General features: G+C 39.9%; 1 long non-coding RNA gene across 1 annotated transcript in view; it reads left to right on the forward strand.

Annotated features, from left to right (window-relative positions):
- The first annotated feature begins 411 nt into the window (after positions 1-411).
- LOC120790107 overlaps positions 412-15372 on the forward strand; it is a 40003-nt gene continuing 25042 nt past the window's right edge. Inside the window, exons 1-2 of the long non-coding RNA XR_005707497.1 lie at positions 412-593; positions 7745-7813. This is a non-coding gene — a long non-coding RNA (uncharacterized LOC120790107). The remainder of the gene's footprint in view (positions 594-7744; positions 7814-15372) is intronic.

Below are 15372 nucleotides of genomic sequence, written 5' to 3' on the forward strand. Positions count from 1 at the left end.
TCTGTCACCCTTTTCCTGTTAAGTGATAGATAAATAAGATAAGATAAGATAAGATAAGATTAAAAAAAAAGAAGAAAATAGGTTAAAAAAAATACAGTGATCAAAAACAAGTAAGGGAAGAATTCAGGTAAAATATAAAAAAGTCCAATATAGTCAGGATTAGCTCTGAAACAAGTATGTTTTAAAAAAAATCTAAATGACAATTCTGACCCAGGGACAAAACAATATCAAGAGCAGTATCTCACGAAGTAAGCTACGACCAGCTGTACAAACCCTGATGGACCTGTCTTTAAAAAGGAGTCAGCTGTGGGCACAGCCAGTCAATATAATGTACTGGCGTTGACGTATTTGTGCGACTTCAACCAGGCTTTTATTTTGAAAATTCAAGTCGGCAGCCCGTTGGGCTGTTGCGGTTAACTTAACAGGAGTGAAAAAGTTTACAGCCGGCATCGGCGGATCTGTGTGTGTGCGTGGGGGGGTATGGGTGTGTGGGTGACAGCCGACCGGTCGTGCTCGTGTGTACCCGCGGGACCCAACAAGAGTTTGTTTTCAGTGGTCTTTCCACAGCCATTGTTCCCTCCGGCACGGCACCGGTAAGTGAATCTGACTGAGCGTCTGTGCACTGGAAACTCCAGCCCCCGTTGTCTTCTAACGTGCGAGGGACTTAAAACATTTTGTCAGCCTGGTGGGTTCTGCGTACAACCGCAGAAGAAGAGCCTTTGAAAGAAGTTTTCGGTCCGTCAAGGCGATAACCCGCAGCAGGGCGTGTTGCCAGTGTCGCCCGTGACCTCGCTTTGCAGATTTCAGGTGGCGTTTGCGGACGGTTTGTCTCATGTGGAATCGTTAGGATGTTTAGAAATAGCGTGCCGCTTGTCGCGTGAACCTTTAGTCGCGGCGCACATCCAGGTGAGCCCGTCCTCCGACAGGTGGAGACTATCCTGCGACACCGTCCACACCGGCTCACATCGCCCCAACCAGGGAAATGAAAGGAAAGGTGGAGTAATGCGTCTGCATTTAGACTGCTCGTTAAACCAAAGACCCAGGCCCAAGGCCACAATAGACTATTTTATGAACTCTCGGCGCCAGATATGTATTATGTTACACGGTACATGACATCCAATACCTCAACAGTGAGGAGAGGACACTGGTCTGCCTCGGTGCGTGCGCTCCACGTTAGGGCGAGAACGCTGTGCCAAACTACGTTGAGAAATCTGGTAATTGAATGTGCTCGTACACAAAGACAGAATTTGACACGCTCTTGCATCTCTCAGCGCAATGTTGTCTTCATTTCGGCATATATCCCACATACCATGCAGCATTTATTGAAGCGAAATTTCGACTTTTATGATTGGCACGCAAGTTATCCCCTCAAAGCAACTTTAAAATGTAGTTTTCCATACGGTGTTTGGCGTAGAAAAAGCAAACATAGTGCCACGACGGATGTTTTGTGGTTATGTGTTTCTTTATCTTTAAAGTGCACTGCATATTACCATGACTTGCAAACACATCGTTGCACTGCGAGTTTGCACAGTAGGCTAGGTCAGTGTATCTGTTGCAGCCAGTGCAGAATGGGCTATGCTACAACTGAAAAAGGGAGTGAATGCATATTTAGTCTAATAGGATCACAGACTTTATACAAACACACACCCACACACACACAGACTGTGCACTGTCCAAGCGTTTCCCTTTCCTTCTTATTTGGCAGGTAGTCTGGTGCTTATAATCAGCCAAAATAAATAACCTGTGGATAATTAGGAAGGCTACTTCTGTGTTTTTTCTCCACACTTGGAAATGCATAAAGAAGCTAATCGGCAGCCATTCCCCTTTTCTTGTACTGTTTTCCCAGACTGGATCACGTATAATGCAATCTGCTGCGGATATTGCTATGTTTATAAACAACGTTCAGATATTCTTACAGGTATCAACGGGTAACATTTCCCTTTGTTCACGTTCCACTACTTGAATACTGTTGTCTAGTTTGAATAATCCCAACATCCGATCAAAATTCAGCAGTTTTTTTTAGTAAGACTCACTCAAAAGTATTAATGTCATAAAATGCATTAATACTGTAGCTTTTGTTCCTACTTAAATGTGATATTGCTGCCTTTGACACAGATGAGGTGAAAACGGAGACATTTTGTTTTCCAAGTTGAAGTTCAGGGTCAGGGTGGTTCCAGAACATTTTTTTCCCCATTCTGTATTCCCATTTCAAATTTTTCTTTAAATGATATCCTTAACATTACTTAACACAGAAACACCCAACCCTGGTAATTTGCCACTCCTATAGGTTTATTTTATGGCCACCAGTTTTAATTATTTCAACTTTGCTTCTGACAAATCATGTTTTGTCATTTTGGCACCGTGGACAGGTCGAAATACTACAATACCCATGAGCCTCGGGCGCCGTTGCTTTGGACGGGAAAACAGTAAGAAATTCAAAACGCTTTGTCATTGCAGTTGTTAACAAAATGTGTTACATAATTGCTAAATTCTATCAAAACTGAGCGAGAATTTAAAAGTTAACTGATTTAAGCTGAAAACTTTTTTGTTTTCTCAATAGTGTAATATTTAGCTCCCCCCTACTGTGACAGAATTTTAAGCTCAATAATTGGACATCTCTTGCTGAGATGTACTTTGGTAATTGTAGTTAACTTTTTTTTTATAAATTTTATTTACACAAGCTTGCACCTTTTTGACTTTTTACCAAAGAACCTGATATTTGTCTAACGCAACTGTTCATCATTTGGACTGATGATTGGACCGGGAGAGTTTCATGATCTAAGCCACAGAAGTACTCCAACTGTGGGTCAACATTGTCTATGGGAAAAACGAATGGGACTTTTACTTACAGATCCAGGGGCGCCCTAAATACTTTCTCCCGTTTCTCAGCTCTATACAACAACAATGGTTTAAGGTATTTCTATGTCCTCTACATGAATCATCAGCTGGTGAGGAACATGTAGTTTTGTCCTCAGTCCTTTGGCACTATATCATGTTTTTAAACATTTACAAAATTTAAACAAAACGGAGAAGTCAGCTAGAAACAGTTTTCAAACAACCAGAGCTGCATTATCATTAGCCTACTGGAAAACTAGTAAGCCACTCACTAGTATGCTAATACTAGTACACTAGAAAGCTACTACACTAGCTAGCTACATTTGATGAAATCTGCTAGCGACAATCATCACTTCAGCTAACAATATCCATGGTCGTCGGTACATGGTCATTTCAGTACTAATTCCGCCAGTTTTATCATATATGCCGTGCTAGAATAGAAACCTTGACGGGCATAGTAACAGTATTTAAGAGCATTCAGGACACATTAGGAAATGGTCTTGCTTTAAATACATCATCATTAGGCAGCCCGGATGAGAGCTTGTGGATTTAACAGGGGATATACATGTAGCTAGACGCTAATAACCTGAGCTTTCAGTCGGTTTGTTGATGAGGGTGATGTTGATTGTTCAGTCTTCCCGTACTTGCTGGGTATTTTAAACCAAAATTTATTTGAAAGGCAAGACAGAACTAGTTATAGTGAAAATAAGTCTTTATTGAAATGTGGGTGTACCAACCTTTACATATGATCCATTTTCTGTGCCATGGTATGTGTATGCAAATGCAGTTGAAGTCCGTGTGGACACACTGAATTACAGTCCAGCGTACTTATATGGTGTGAGTGTTTCCAGGGTCTCTGCCTTCTGTGTTTCAGGGTGAGAAACTTCCAGCAGAGGTTAGTTATATAAGTCAGTGGGGTGTTACATCATTGTTTTGGGGGCCCCGGTCCGGAGAGCTGGGGTTCAGGCTTCAGATGGGCCCAGTGGGTCTGCTGCCTCCCACAGACCTCCTCAGTGGAGGAGGAAGGGAGAAGGCTATTGGAAGCAGATGCTCAGTGAATCTCTCCTGCTGGAGACGTGGCTCAGTGCTGGTGATGAAACGAGGCTCCACCTGTTACATAGATGGAGTTTTTGTATGAGTTCTGTGCTTTTTGTCTATCTGTGTTTGATGATTAACTGATGTATGTTTGAAGTATGATTTGGGTGGGATGGTTGCCATGACACCAAAGGAAAAACGTGCAAAACAGCAATGATTTATAGGTCTATAATCCTCAATACAACCCCACCTCTTTTGTTCCAGTAAATCAATCTCCCAAAAACTCATAACTACTCATAAAAAAAATGTGGGTCAGAGTTGATATGTGCTTACACACAGTATTGGTTGAAAAACCAAAAGTAAAATTCCCTAAATTGCCCATCCAAAGGATTTAAGAGTAGATGTTTTTTGCATTTTGGTGTTTCTGCGATCTGGAACTTGAGAACAAACAGCACATAAAAATCATGAACATATAAAGCCCACTTGGCTGGAACAGCATGCTTTTAATTGGCTGTGTGTCATTTAGATCTGCGCCCATATTAGGCTCCACATCACTAGTTTTTGAAAACAAGCTTTGGATTACCCCTGGTTCTTCTCATAAAGATCCAAAGACCTGCTAATTTTAGAGCACCTTTAGGCTCAGTGATCTAAGGTGTGTACCGTGTAAATTCAGTCTAGACTTGGATCTGATGCAGGTTCTTTGTTAGAAAGCCTCCACTTTATCTCACAATCTTGTTGGTTTCTCTTCTTTGAAAAGTCTAATACCGTTAAAGAGGGGGTTTTAAGTTATTTAAATCCTTTTATCAGCCTCTATGGGCAGGTAGAAGGAACTGCAACAAGATTATGGATCTGTAGTACAGTTCCCCCAACCAGTCTGTCTCATTAAGAAGTGGTGGCTTGTAAGGAACAAATGCTCAAGTCACACTTTCACAACAAAGGGGAACTAAGCCAGCAAGGATGTTGGTATCGACTGACACAAAAAGATTACAGTAATTAAGTGCTGAACTGCATGCTTGGTCACTGAGTATATCTGGCCATTTATTACTTTATACTTTGTAAAGATTTTATCCAATTTCAAGATCACGGCATTTCCTCTGTCAGAGTGAAAAGTCTTGCTTTTTGCCACCTTAATATCATTCCTAAAAGGACTGGACAATATGGATAACATCATTTTATCACCGTATATAATAAATTTCATATTGCAATATTGATGTAGAGTACTGTGTAGACGTTTTAGGCACTAAAAGTAAAGTGAGGATCCTTTCAAAAATAATGCCATGAGTAGTTTTTATTCATCAGTTAACTTAATACAAAGTGCAGTAAACAGAAGAACCCTGATTTAAATCTTTATTTGCTGTGTCGACCCTTTTTCTCTAAAACAGCAGCAATTTGAGACTCTCTTCCCTTATAAAAACAAACCCATAGGTCATTTGTGAAAGCAGCTTATTACAACCCATAGCTACGTTTTATTTTTAAGTGACCTCTAGCAGTTGTATGAGACAACATTAGTCTTTTCAGCCAATTCCCCATGTTTACATTCAAATGACGAAGCCTTTAGTGGCTGTAGTAGTTATGATGTGAGCGAAGGAAGAAGTCAGGGGACATTGTTAAAGAGCCGCAAAGTTGGCGTAGGAAAAAGGTCAGGTTGGATGGATGGGCTTACAAAACATTGGACAAGAGTCAGCTGTTTGTTTTCTGTTTCCATACCATAGTCTACATTGTTTCTTTTAACCAGGACTGTTTTATTGTAACCGTGACAACAGAGGTCCTCTAACCTTATACTTATTTCACCCCAAACCATGATCTTTCCCTAACCATAACTAGGTTGGTTTTGTGCCTAGACCCAACCAAACCTTTACCATAGCATTGTCACATTATAAGAAGGTTAGCTATTTATTTTCAACAGTGATATATATAATTTTTTTTTTTTTTAAATAAACAGTTTATCTGTAGCATAGTTCCTGCCACTGGTAAGGGCGCAATGCCCCTATGGGTCGTATCAGAGGGTAGGAACGGATGACCTATATGGTCATTTAGGTTGGACAACTTGTTGACCAGTTCTCTGTATGTTTGGGTTTATTGTTGTGCTGCAGAGTGAATTTATAAGACGCCTTCCAGATGGTATTGACTGATTAGTAAAAATGTAAACATCTAAATGACCTAACATTTCTGCACAACACTGTATATCGGGGCTACAAATTACTGCTATTTTCATCTCAGATTAATCTGTCGATTATTTTCTTAGTTTGTTGTTGGTCTATAAAATTACAGAGAAACGTTAAAAATTGTAATTACAGTTTCTTCAAGCTTAAGGTGACATCATTAATTTGCTTGTTTTTTCTAATCAACACAGGGGTGGGGGCAGAGGGGTGGTCCAGGGTGGCAGAGACCCCCCTCTGGAATCTGATCGGCCACCCCTGGTGCTTCCTTACCACAGTAAGAAGGTGATATAGTACAGGCCTACCCTCATTACCCTCATTGCAACTCGACTGCTGACAGTTCAGTGGGAGACTCGAGTGTGTTACGCTAGCTTTGGCTAATGTATCCTCAAGCTGCTACGCTCAAGCAGAGATGAGGAACAGAGGTTTGATAAGATCACTTCTCTCTAACTCCACACCCCTAGATTTTTTTCATTTTCAAACTTGTAGTCTTCAGCCCCAACCGATGTTTTGACATTACTTGAGGCGCATAATAAAATGGCTCCATAGGCTCCACGGCTTTAATCTGTTATTACCTCGGCTAAATAGGTTATATTTTCACCTGTGTCTGTTTGTTGGTTTATTTTTGTCGGCAGGAGTACGCAAAAAGTACTGACCCAATTTATACCAAACTTGATGGAGGGATGGGGCATGGTCCAGGGAAGACCCCAGTAAATTTCGGTTTGCATCTGGTTAAAGGGGTGGATCCAGGAATTTAAAAAAAAAATAATTTTACTTAACATTGTGTGAGAGGGCATTTTTCACCATGGCAGAGGTATGTGCTCTACTGAGTGCCAGTCTTGTTGTTGCCAATTATTTTCCTCTAGATCGACCTATTGTTTAATCAACAAATTGTTTCATCTCTATTATAAATCATGATATTGCACATTTAAAATTCTGAAACTATATGCAAAAATCAAAATGCTTGTGTCTGTGTAATTCACTGAATTAAACACTTTACAAGTCAAGAAACTCCACTGATCCAAAAATCATACTAAAATCCAATAAATCTACAATGGCTGGTACACCCAGAAATGGTAAAGGGGATAGCCACTATGGTATAAACAGTATGGCAGAAATATGTATCTTTTGTCATGGTATATACGGCCATATCGCTTTCCCCTAGTTCCTGAGGTGCTGTTGTTGTATTTGAGACATATCGTAGTCATTAATGGATTGCAGGGCTAGAGGGCTACTGGGTTCACAGACCTTACGTCCAGTGGCGTCTATTGGGTATAGGCTGATGTAGGTCACAAAGACAATGCTCCAGTGTTGCACATTAATTGACAGCCACTTGATATGTTAATAGCTTCTGTAATGGTTTTGTTGATTTAATTGGAATGTAATGAGCTTTTTATAGCAGTATATATGGTGTGCATCAATATTTGCAGATTTGTTACTGAATATGGAAGTATGCTGCTTGCCATCACCTGTCACACTTTTCACCTGTCTCCATGCAGTCAAAGGTTATTAGTGTTTTGTTGACATATACCTCAAAGAAGAGATACCAGTGGACTGGTGTGAATTTGTGTTTGTGTCTGTGAATTGCACTTTTTATTTTCCTAATATCTTGCACTGTCGAAGGGGAAAAGGAAACTGGCAACTCCTACACAGCTTTAAGATTAAGTAGAAATTCCTAATACACTCTGGTGACTAATTTGAAAATTTGTTTTCAGGACCAGGTGGCGTTCAGAAGCTTGGACACTGCAGGAAGAAAGCTGGACTTCCGTCTCAATGGTCATCTTGTAAGTACATCAGCTGAGTCCTTTTTTTCCTCGCATAAAAACAGATTCTTCTCTTAGAATGTCTGAAAGTTTTATGGCACAGAAAAAAAGGACCCATCACCTGCAGCTAAGAGGACATGTTGTACGTCACTAAGCAGCATAGCCCATTGATCACAGTAGGAGGGGAGGTGGGGGGAGGGGCAGCTATTTCTTCATGCACACACACATGTATATCATTCCTTTCCTGGGGTCATCCAGAGATGAGCTAGCGTTTAAAAGATGTTTCTCTCTTTTGCTGATTCACTAATCGGCTGTTTGTCATTTGTGAGTGACATCATGTGTATCTATGATGATGTGATTCAACAACATACCCTGGCTGTGCCAAAAAAGCCAAACTCTCCCCTTTCACAATGGTAACAGCTTTGTGTGTGTGTGCACGTGTGTCTTTTGTGGTTACAGACATTATAGTTTTTGATTATACATTAGTTATTTTGAAGTAGTTTTGGAGTTACTTTCTTACCTACGGTTTGTTGTTTTTGGTACTGTTACTTTTAAAAATATTTACATTATGTCTCTATTCTTGTTTTAGTATTATTAGTAGAGGTTATTTATTTTTACAATATAATGATTAGAAGCTCAGATCATAAAAGGGATACAAAAGGTCCAAAGGGTGCAAGATACATCTGAGGATTTGTGAGATGATTAATGGGACAGAAGGCAAGAAGAAATAAAGTTGTGATACACAAATTTGTTTTCATTTGTGGACTCCTCACTAATATTTAGTGATCTTTTTAGTAATTTCTTTGCATTTTGGTAAAATTTTGGATTCTTTTACATCTGTGATCTTAAAACATATCTATTGCCACTTGAAACATGACAGGTTTCCCCGAGCATACACTACTGTTTTTTTGTAAAGGGTCATAAGCAAAAAAGGTTGTGAACCACTGGTTTTATCTTAAATTGTTTGTTTTACAAACCTTTGTTTTTTTATGTAAAATCTTAATATGAAAGGTAACTAGTGACTATAGCTGTCAGATAAATGTAGAGTGACCAGTATAGTATTTTCCTTTGAAATTTAGTGGAGTATAAACTATAAAGTAGCATGGAAATGAAAATTCTCAAGTAAAGTACGAGTACTTCAAAATTAAAGTAAGTACTATTTGAGTAAATGTGCTTTGGAAAAAACAAGAGACAAAAGTCAGTTGGCTTAGCTAAGCCAGAAACAGGGAAAATTGGGGGCAACAACTAGCCTGCTTTTGTCCAAAGTCCTAAAATACACCTACAGAAAACACATTTATACAAAACCAAAACTATAAAAACCTCAAGTTGGGAAATACAGGGATGCTTGTTGTCAACGTGAGGATGCCAGGCAACCAACAGAGACTCCAGGAAGTCACTGCAACCAGAGAAAAGTACTTCCAGCATGTAACTAACAGTTAAACCACAAAGCTTTAAGCAGAGCCAGGCTAGCTGTTTCAACCTGCTTCCAGTCTTTATGCTAAGCTTAGCTAAGCTAAGATAATCAACTCCCAGCTCTAGCTCCCCGGTGAACATAGACATGAGAGTGGAATCATTTTTGTCATCTAACTCTTGGCAAGAAAGCAAAAAAAGAGTACGTAAAATATCAAAATACTGTATATCTTTAATGATTAGGTGGCATCACAACATTATAGTCATATATCAATATCTCCCCATAAATCCCCTGTTTTAACAACCTGGAGGACCTGGACCAGTTCCTCCAGAAAGTAGCTTTGTTCTGAGGGGAGCTTAGCACACACAAACAACCCCTCCCTCTTCAGAACTGACCTTCTTTCTTGTCTCCATTGATACCAGGGCGATGTAGATCCCAGTAGCCAGTTCAAATTTACAATGCAGTTTCTCATTCTGCTGCTGACTGTGTGGATAGTGTGGTATGAGCTTCAGCATAGGTACATTGAATTATTAAATGTATTATCTTTTGTAGGTAATTCCAAAACAGAAAAAGTAATGTGGGCACTTCACATTGATAACGCAATTTTCTAATATTACTACTGGCAATGATGGACAAACTTTCCACTGTTTGTGTTCTATGTCTTTTGAGATGTTGGAAAGATTAGACCTCAGCTGCTGTTGTGTTGACACAATCGGTAGCGCGTTGCCAAGTGCGCGCGCGCACACACACGCACACAAACTTAGACACAGGCTTGAGTGGCCTAACTGTGTCATTGTGTGAGTGGCAGAGTGCACTGAATGCTTTAGCAGAGACCCTAATGGACTTTGATCCACCTATAAACATGTTTATTCCTACTACACTAACTGACATTCTCACACCAAGAAGTTACATCAGATCCATTATCAATGTTTTTCACAGCTGTTTTGTGCTCAGCTGATTATCCAACAATAACACTGTTGGCATTCTTGAAAGAAAGAAGAGTTGGGTTAGAGGCCCTGCTCACATGCTAAACCCACACAGGTGATTTTACTTATTTTGCCTGATTATACTTCTTTCCAGGACTCTGTTGGCCTGAGTTTTATTGACTCCTTTTTTAGTAATTATGCAAAAACATAGCAATATATACAGTGATATAGCAATAATACAAAATTTGATTTTAAGTAGGGATGGTGCAGTAAAATACAATAACTTAACCAGTTTCTTCATAATTATAATATAGTCTTGAACTGTATAACTGTAAATATATGTAAGAAAAGCCATTCACTTAGGTTTTGTTTGACTTCATTGTGTCCCCCTCCCCCCATCTAAAACCAAACACTGTTGGATCTCATTGAGTTAGTACATGTTCTCATAACCAATCAAATGAGGGCCAGAACTACAAAAATAAAATGTGAAATTGTCTCTTAAATCCAGCCCAACTCCATGCACATTTCTAGCAGAGTATCAGATACCGACAAATTTCTTACAGCTTCCCGCTGTAATTATACTCCTCAACCCCCTTATGCCTCTAGGCTCCATACATACACTGACACAACTCCAACACAAATAAACACTCCATCAACAATTCCGCCCACATTGTTCCCATTTACCCATCAGTCTAACACTGGAGTGTGTTTTACTAGAACCTGCTCTGTACTGATGAAGTTTGTTGCTATCAAAAAGAGATATACATGACTCATGCTGAAACAGGACAATGACAATGACAGCAGGACTGAATCAAACAGAGGTTGCAGATAGATTGTGCCAATTGTTTCAGTTCAGATATTTGAAATTTGGTTCAGTCATGTCTGATTGACAGACTGATGCTATTAGTCCTCTGCTGGGAAGGGAAACTCCAACCATCTGGTACTCCAAATGGGTTTAATCATCCAATAAAAATATGTTTGACCCATGTCTCATTGAAACAAGAGACCCTGACGTAGCTGAGTGTGTGAGGTCATGATGTTGGATGTTATCAGGTGGTTCAGGTGCTGTTCATCCCCCTTCGTGTCTAGCCAGTTAGCACAGATCAGAGGTGGGTGATGACTTGAAGACGAGTCATCATGAAGTGCTAAAGTCTGACTGGCTAACTGTTGAGGTGACAGACGTATGTGAACACACACCTGCACCTGGTGCTGCTCATCATTGTCCCTGGTCTAATGCCATGCTGGAGCAAACAGCTTGCCTTTTATAGGAAAGCATTTGAACAGGATGCCTGGGATGGTAGAATTGCATGTGCGGGGGTGTGCACACATGTTTCTGCATGTACTTGTGTGAAATAACATTGATGCACAATCACAGAGCTGCTGAATACTTCTCATTACTTCCGTGATACCAATTTATCAATGATTAATCTAATAAAATTAAAGCGTTTCCTGCCACAGGGACCCATATCAAAACCTGATTAGGCTACAGTGCCTAAAGCCTATAAAAAGGGCTCTATAAATCAAGTTACTCACCTAGCCAAAAAAAACACAGTATTGTATGTAAAAGTGTATTGATTTTTAAAACGTGTACTAAGTTTGGCCCTTTTTCGCTTAGTCCTGCCATGTTTACTCATTTTGTTACAGACTGGCTTACCGGGTCTCTGTCCAATTAGCCCGTAGGTCAGCTTAGTCTGATTGAGGCAATAAACTGGTCTGTTTCTGTGTTTTCCTTCACAATAAACACTTGTCTGAAATGCTCTAAACAGTTTGATTCATTTTGGCTTGTTTGCAGCTACACGTGCTCAGTATTGGCCATTTAAGTATCAGATATCAGCCTGTGATTGTTCTCCTTCCACTATATGGGAGGTTCCTTCCTGACCTCATCTACGTAAAGTGTCTGTACAGCTTGGAGTCCTTTTTTTTCTTTTTTTCTTTTTCTTGATACATTATTTTTATGGACACCAATCAATAATTTTATATTAACATTGCATCAAATGACTATGTGTTGTTTATAGTAAGTCATGGGGAAATATCACCCCGCTCTGCAGTTCCCCTCAAGATTTAAGGCTTTTAGAGTTTATGGGCTCTCCCTGTTTTCAGCAGAAGCAAGCAATTGCTTTATATACTAGCATAAGATGACTGTTGGAGCAGCTGATAACAGCAAAGCCCAGAAAACATCTAGCCATCTATTGAAAATGGACCAAATTCCACTGAAAACTTTTGTTTAGTTTTTTAGATAATAAACTTTATTTTTTATGGCATTTAAATGACTATCCTTTTTAACATGTAATATGCTCTACAGGATCTTTACAAGGTAAAATCGACATTAAATTACATATTACCCAAATTTAGTGAGTGAGATTCCACCACAGCCAAGGCAGGTTGTTTACTTCTACGTACATCCCAGTTCATCTGCACTTCATGGGGGATAATATGTCAGATTAGGGGTTTTTGGTTTGTTCTGCTACGCCAAAGTGGCCAAGAATTAGCAAATGCAGCTTTAATGTGTCTCAGTAAATTACTCCTGAATTTAATGCAGATTTTCTCCAAATTTTAATTAGCTGCATTGGGTCGTGCTGGCTTGAGGAGCAACAACCTTTAATTAGTGCTAGTTTCAGCAGAGAGCTTTAGTGTCCCTTCTTGTCTAAAGGCACTTTTATGGGTTTTCCCACAGTGATAAAACCTTGGAATGTTTGTACAGAGATTCAGCTTTCAAGATATTGATTAATGGTGTAAAATGCATGCTATTATCAGCTTTCATATACACATTTTAGTATCAGTACTGAGTTTCATATTTTCATACTGATTGACATGCGGACATTTTTAAAGAAATTATATCATGAGTCCATTGGACTTCAAAATAATATGTCCGCCTTGGTTTCAGTATAGCACTATAGCAATGTAGTATAGCACAGATCCAAATCAGTCTACGTAACCTCTGACCTGGAGATTAAGACTGCCTCTCAAACTGTCAGAGGGAGTGATGTAGGCACACCTACTTATCTCCTGTAGGAACTGGAATCATGTTTGTTTCTGTGTTTGTCGGTTACGGCCGTTGGGAAAGTGGTTCCCTCTGCCTCTGAGCTGTTGCTTTTTTCTGGTTTACTGTCCCTCTGTTTGACTCATTAGGGCGGCTGGAAGAAATAAAAAGGGATGCCTCCCATTCCTATCTCTGCTGGGTGACTCAGTCCTACCCTCTCCCACCCCATCATTCTCATTCTTTGTTGGAGCTCATTAGGACAGACTGCCATTTCTATTCATTGCTGTCATAATGTCCATTAGTTCTGTCAGACACACTCCAGGTGTATGTATCTTGGCTGCAGTCCTGGTGACCCACTCCCAGATGCCAGGCTGACATTCTAACTGCGCCTGCTGTTGCCTAAACGGGCCAATGCTGGTGTCACTGCCAAACCCACCCTGTGGTTTTGTGAGCCACCAGTCGCTTCCAGTCTGATCATGTGACCCCGATAGTCCTTCCAGTCCTACCCTCTGGCAGTCTCACTCTTTCTGTTCGCCTCCTTCTCTACTATGTCCATGCTATCTCTTCATTTCCTCTTGCTGTTTGTCAAGTGTTCTGACTGTGGATACAAAGTTTTTCTGGAGATAATCTGTTCTACAAATAACAACCGGAATCAGAGGAGCTATGAAAGGTACTCTCCACTGTTCCTCATCCTCTGCCCCAATTTTATCAAACCTTGGCTGTATGATTGCTCTCATTGCTGGACATATCTGCTCATTAATGTGCTTTGAAAGCCTATTTATCTGCCGGGAGCCTGGGCGATATGCTTTGGTGGAAAAGGGGGTCTGGTTTGTGTAACAGCAATTTTGCTGGCATAGAGTAGACATGTAGGTCATGGCTGGGTAGGATGGTAGAGGTGAAATGGGATGGATGGAGCAGAGAGGCTGGAGCTGTCATCAATGGGTGCTGTCAAGATAAGGGTCTTAGCATATAAGTGCAGCTTCAGTTTGGGGAAAATTACACCTTTTATTGTCCTATCTTTCTCTCTCTTCATTCTTGATACCTTGTGTTGAGCTTTTATCAAATGCATGAATCGTCTTCTACCTGTCATATTTTTTTCTTCTTTCTATCACCCACTGACCTTTTCCTCTGCCCTATTTGAAGCTCTTATCTGCTCTTATAATTTCTATTTGTGGCCACTGAATAGCACCTTGAAATCTTGTGTTGTGTGCTGTACTAAAACATGCTCTCGGGGAAACTTTTCCCCTGACGTCTTGTCTTGTGTGTGGTCCTGATGTGCGCTGCATCAAAGTTGCAAAGAGGAGTTTGTAGAGTATTTAGCAAAAAAGAGCAGCTTTGAAAAAACCACTCGAAATGTCTGGACGCTTACCATGCAGTTTGAGAGAGTACAGCTTGGTTGAATCAACTTTGTTGGGGTACTAATGGGAGTGAAAGAGTGGGAAAGTCAAGGTGAGGTTTGAAATTTTTGGACGATGCTTTGTGTGCCAATTGATAATTGAAAAAGGTTGCCTGTTTCACTTTTTATAGCGAGAAATTCATGATTGAAACCTCACAAATTTGAGGTTCTGAAACACCATACAGTGTGCATGTGATTTTCTGTAAACTACTAGTGTGCTAAAAGTTTTTTTTTCTCTCCTAAGGTATTTCCAAACCAAGGTCTGAATTTACATGTGAGATATCAGTGCTAAACCAAACAAGTAGTTAGATGCTTTTTCTAATTGCTTCTTACAAACCATATTCATAATTTAATGCCATGGAAAACAACATTAGATTTGTGTCATTTTTTTTATAAAGTTTTTTGTTGGAAATGAGCATTTGACTTGTGAAATTAGTGTCCACTTAATGAAGGTACAAGATCAAGGCATGAAGTCATGAGTTCAGCATTGTTTCTCAACTAAGCCCGCATTTTATCACCATGGGCTGAGGGAGCCGTAACAACAAAAGCCGTCACATAAAGGTGAATGATACGAATGGGGAAAGAGCCTTTTTCTCTCATATACAAAAAATATTAAGTCCTACCTAAAACACGCTGCAAGTCAGTGACACTCACAAACCTCTTGTGGCCTTGCCATGATTTTTTTAAGTTGACACCTTATTTTTCTTTTGTTAAGAAGCATGAAAAGCAACATATGAATGGTGCTAAAGCTCGGAGAATGTATTACTGACCATATGGGCATAATGAAAACAAAATAGAACGCACAGTGTGCAGTTTTGTGTCTCTAGTTGGTGTGTGTTGTTCGTGTACAGAATTTATGCACATATA

This window comes from Xiphias gladius, chromosome 5, assembly GCF_016859285.1.
Source record: "Xiphias gladius isolate SHS-SW01 ecotype Sanya breed wild chromosome 5, ASM1685928v1, whole genome shotgun sequence".
Lineage (NCBI taxonomy): Eukaryota > Metazoa > Chordata > Actinopteri > Istiophoriformes > Xiphiidae > Xiphias > Xiphias gladius.